Below are 5,776 nucleotides of genomic sequence, written 5' to 3' on the forward strand. Positions count from 1 at the left end.
CAAATCACCTTCTCCCCGGGAAGCTCCCTTCTCCCGAGCCGCGAAACCTCAGCCCCACCTCCATGGCGCCCCCCACCGCACCAATTTCACAGCCGTCCTCCTCCCTAATGCCGGAGACACTGTCCATTTGCCGTCGTGCACTGGGCCGTGTGCCTCTTACTCCGTGCTGATGGTGCTGCGTCGATGACGGCTGCGTGAACCGTACCGGAGCCGATTCACCCCCTCCGTTGTTCACGGCACCGGAGCGGCTCCAACTTCTGATCCGTCCAGAGTCCTGGCGCTGCTTCCGCATAGCCATCGACCGTCGCCACCGCAATCGCGCCGACCTCACCAACTCGGCAGCTGGACCTGCCTACTTCACCATGCCGCCAGATAGGTCGCACCCTCATCTCAAATCACTTTATTTAGGCGTCAGTTGTCTGAATTTTTATTCTGGGCCAATCGATTCCCAATGGGAAGCAGCACCCCTCGAGGCGGCGGAGCTCCTAGGATGCCGGTTGGCTGGTGTCTAACGTAAGGGTGCGGGGCCGCAAGTTCGCTGCGGAAGCAGCGCTTAGATGGCTATCTTTTAGAGTTGCGTGAGTTGAAGGTACTGCCGCCGCCGGATTTGGATGACGGGGAGTCTTTGTGGATGGGCCCGGGGGCGGCGCAACCACGATAGTGCGGTGGGGCGGGGATCGGGGTTTTGGCCGGGGCCACGGACGGCGGAGGCAGGCTGCTCTGCCGTTGGTCGCTGGCTCTTCGGGGAAGATTCCGAACAGTGTCAGCCGGGAGGCACAAGACGGCCAGCCATCCGGCTTACCAAAACAAAATAAAATCGTGTGACCCCAATTTAGTCTCTAGTTAACAGACGTGTGACCACTCTCGTACCTTGCTGTTGATATCTTAGTGTATTTCTTCAGATCAAAGAGATATGTCGTTCTTAACATTATGCGTTATCTGCATATTCAGACACACCGTCTTCCGACTCATCGCAGCTGCTCCAACAAGGGAAGCATACACCAGATGGGAGCTATAGTCCCCACTCAACAGTTCCCTGCATCGAATGCGCGTGCCCGACATGGACAGCCACAACAACTGCAGGGCCATCGACAAGTCAGCACATGATGCTCACTCCTATGGATGGCATCCAGATAGGTTGTACCCTCATCTTACTTGTGTGCAACATTTATGGCTTTGTTATTCATCTAAGCATGGAAAATAGATCATCACATTTCACTGTATATTCATGTTGATCTCTTACGGGTCTTGTTCAGGAGTTAACGTTGTTCCATAGTTCAGCTAGGATACTTGTTCTTTAGGTAACGCTGTTCCATAGTTGTCATCCATCAGCCAATGCTATCCCACAGGCTGGTGATTATAGTATTATACCACTTCTAGTATTACCTATGTTGTTCTTTAATACTTTTGTGTGCCATCTAGTTAATCTCGAGTACAAACGATACATATTTTGTAGCTTTCATCTGTGTTCTCCCTTTAGTTTATGAGACGTGTTGCTGCTAGTTAACCCCAGTCCTACTATTTATGTCGTCTCCTACAGGCACTCATTACATAAATCTAACTACTAGTTGTCTTCCATGCATGTCAGATATAATTGCACACACTCATATATCCACAAGAACCTCACGGAGCAATGTAAAGGCCAATAAACTTGATGTCAATGATACCCAATATGATGGAACATGTAAAGGAAGTTCTTCAGAAGACTTGCAGAAAGATGATGAATCCTCTTCAACCCACAAGGTCCTTGCTCTAACTTGGCCTGCGATATGGGTACAACATGCATATAATGTCCTGGAGTGTATCTACTCTGTTGCAATGTCATGTGCTTAGCATGCTCATCATGCATCTAAATATGTCATGCCTTCCTGTTTTTCAGTACCTATTCCATTCATGATAACATGTTTTCAAATTCAAGTAATGTCATTCTACTCTATCGCAATGTCGTATGCTTAATTTGGGCATCATGCTTCTGAATATCTTATGCATTGTTATTCATCAGTATGTACTTCATCTGTCTACCATACCATGTTTTTTTACATTGAAGTGTTGTTCTAGTGCTCTGTTGCAATGCCATCTTATTTTGCCAATCATACACGTGTATGTTGCCTTAGTTTTTCTTGTACGTATTCCGCTAGCATACAGCTTTACATTCAACTAGTGTTTTTTTGCTATGTTGTCCTATCGTATCCCTAGCTCTTACATCATACTCCCTCCGTCCGGATTACATGTTGCCGAAATGGATAAAAAAGGATGTATCTAGAACTGAAATATGCCTAGACCCATCCATTTTTTTCCGGATGGAGGGAATACATGTCAATATGTCATGCCTTTCTATTCTTCAGTACCTATTCCATCTCACCGTTGTCGCATGTTTTATAATTAAAGCACCATTCTTCTATACAAGGCATGCAAGGGGAAGACGACTATGTTAGAATATGAAGGGTTACAAACAAGGCCTTTGCAAAAGATCCAAATGCAAGGAGATAATAAACCAACTCCAGTTTTTATAGATACTGCTCTGGCATAAAGAAACCCAGCTCCTACTGATAATAAGCAGATTCCAGTGGCCAAAGAACTACTCCGCTCTAGTCCAGCAAAAATATGTCAACTCAATTCTAAGAAGTGTGTGCGTATCCTTGCATCATGAAATTTTATAGCATGCTGATCATATTTTCTACATGTTTCTTACCCATCTCTCTTTTAGAAAACAAGCTTAACAGATAGAAGAATTTCTGCAATGGTATCGTTATGAGGAAAGATTCTTGCAGGAATTCTCTGTGCTCCAATGTAGATGTAAGTACCTGTTGTATATCACTATATTTTTACATCAGCATGTATTTTGTTAATCGGCGTGAATCCAACCTTTATCTGATCTAAATTTAGTTGTAGCAAAATGTACGATTAAAGGCCACAATGTTGATTTTTGCAAGGAAAACTGCCTGGTAGTTTTGCATCCTGAGCTGCATGAGTGTACTATCTCATATCAGTGGGTTTGAATACTTTGGTTCTGTAGTGGGTTTTTTAGTGCTTTTTTACTGTGTTGTCCTGTCGCGTCCCTAGCTCTTACATCATACTCCCTCCGTCCGGATTAAATGTCGCAGAAATGGATAAAACTGAATGTATCTAGAACTGAAATACGCCTAGACCCATCCATTTATTTCCGGATGGAGGGAATACATGTCAATATGTCATGCCTTTCTATTCTTCAGTAGCTATTCCATCTCTGCTATAGCATGTTTTATAACTGAATCGCCATTCTTCTATATAAGGCATGCAAGGGGAAGACGGCTATGTTAGAATCTGAAGGGTTACAAACCAGGTCTTTGCAAAAGATCCAAACGCCAGGAGATAATAAACTAACTCCATTTTTCATAGATAATGCTCCAGTATAGAGAAACCCAACTCCCACTGATAATAAGAAGATTCCAGTGGCCAAAGAACTAGTCCGCTCCAGTCCAGCAAAAGAATGTCAACTCCATTCTAAGAAGCATGTGCGTATCCTCGCATCATGAAATTTTATAGCATTCTGATCATATTTTCTACATGTTTCTTACCCGTCTCTCTTTTAGAAAATAAGGTTAAACGATACAAGACTTCCTCCATTGGGATCGTATTCGAGGAAAATATCTTGCAGGAATTCTCTGTGCTCCAATGCTGATGTAAGTACCTGTTGTATATCACTATATTTTTACATCAACATGTATTTTGTTAATCGGCGTGAATCTAACCTTTATCTGATCTAAAATTAGTTCTAGCAAAATGTTAAAGGCGTCAATGTTGATTTTTGTAAGGAAAACTGCCTGGTAGTTTTGCATACTGAGCTGCATGAATGTATTATCTCATATCACGCACATTACTGAATTGTAGTTCTTCTCTGGTTGCCCATTCATTCATTGTGTCAATGTTGCTTTCGTATTAGCTTACCTGGCTGATGATAGCTATGGCATATTGTGTTAATTTGGTGTAGGCTAGTTGCCCAAACATTCGTTGTGTCAATGTTTCTTTCCTATTATCTGACTTGGCCAATGATAGCAATGCTAGTGTGTTAATTTTGTGCAGGCTGCTGAAGATAAGAAGACAAACTCTGAAAACAGCAAGGCAACCCCATTGTTTCTTTCCAGTAAATCTAGGCCAGGTAATATGGTAATAACTCATGATTAATCTGTTTGGTTCCCGTCCTAATTTATGTTATGATGCAGTGGTCGAGACACTCTCCACTATCAATAATACAAGCCTGCCAAAATCGCCATCTGAATATGTTCAGTATCCTCTATCTCAAATGCAACGGAATAAATATATGTTTGTGAACCAATTAATGGCTGAGGCAATGATGGAAATGGTGGATGATTCAGAGGTGCAGAGTCGTGCGACACAGCAACTAATCAATGTTTTCAGAGACAGTGTAGCAAAGCAGCAAGAACTTTCCCACATGCTTATGGGCATCATCTGTGCTGAGGTTGCAGATTGTGACATTGTAGATGGTTAGGTTCTGCTCATTTATTTGCACTGGCATCAATCTTTGATTGCCCGGTGGATGTAATTTCCTGTAATATATGCTGGATGTGCAATGTTATTCCTTGTATGCCGTACGTTTGCTTGATCAGTTTTGGTCCTGTGCATAATTGCTTGTCGTAATGGGCTCAAATTATCTAATTTGGCCTAAAGACATGAACGAACTTTAGTGGGCCCATTAAGTTAATGGGTCATTACTAGGCTGAAAGTTAATGGTCGGCCCTCTTACCTCCCGGGTCGTTAACAGGCCGACATCGAAGCGGGCAACAGGTGGCCCCAATTTATTTCACGGGCTATTAACAAGCCGTTACTAAGTTTGGGCTACATATGGCCCAACTATACTATAGGCCTTTAGCAGGCCGAAAGAGACAGTGAACTTGTACTGGTCCATGAAGAGCATGGGCCATTAAGAGACCGAAAGTCAGGTCGTATTGTAAACGGCCCAACTGTGTTGTGGGCCTTTAGCAGGCCGAAAGAGAAACCGGGCTGGTATTGGACCATGAAGGGCATGGGCCGTTAAAAGGCCAAAACTAAGGTCCGACTACAAATGACCCAACTCATTTATGGTCCGTTAACAGGCCGAAAGGCACACAAGGCCGGGAATTGGCCCAACACTTAAATGGGTCGCTAAAAGGCCAAAACTCAGGTCCGACTACAAATGGCTCAACTGATTTATGGGCCGTCAACAGGCTGAAAGTGACACTGGGCCAGAAATTGGCCCAACACTTAAATGGGCCGCTAAAAGGCCGAAACTCAGGTCCAACTACAAATGGCCCATCAGATTTATGGGCCGTCAACAGGCTAAAAGACACACCGGGCCAGAAATTAGCCCAACATTTAAATGGGTCGCTAAAAGGCCGAAAGATGTACATCCTGAAAATTGGCCCATCCATTAAATGGGCCGTTAACAGGCCGAAATCTTATCGGGCCGATATTGAGCCCAAATATATAGCAGGCTGTTAACGGGCTCGAACTGACGATGGGCTGCAATGGTGTCAAATCTTTAACGGGCCGTTGACGGGCCGAATTGGCACATCTCGTATGGGCCGTGGGCTTAAATGGACCTAACACAAGTAGGCCTTATATGGGCCGGCCTGCTAATTTTTACTGGGTCGGCCTTTTTCACCGGAATGGGCCACTGTTGGGTTGTGCCACGTGTCGACCTATCATAGGCTCCTCCTGTCCAATGAGTGGATGACATCTGTCCCAACGATGAGGCAACACGTGTTTCCTTTGGCCAATCAGAATTTTACACGTGGAA

This window comes from Triticum dicoccoides, chromosome 1A, assembly GCF_002162155.2.
Source record: "Triticum dicoccoides isolate Atlit2015 ecotype Zavitan chromosome 1A, WEW_v2.0, whole genome shotgun sequence".
NCBI classification, from domain to species: Eukaryota; Viridiplantae; Streptophyta; class Magnoliopsida; order Poales; family Poaceae; genus Triticum; species Triticum dicoccoides.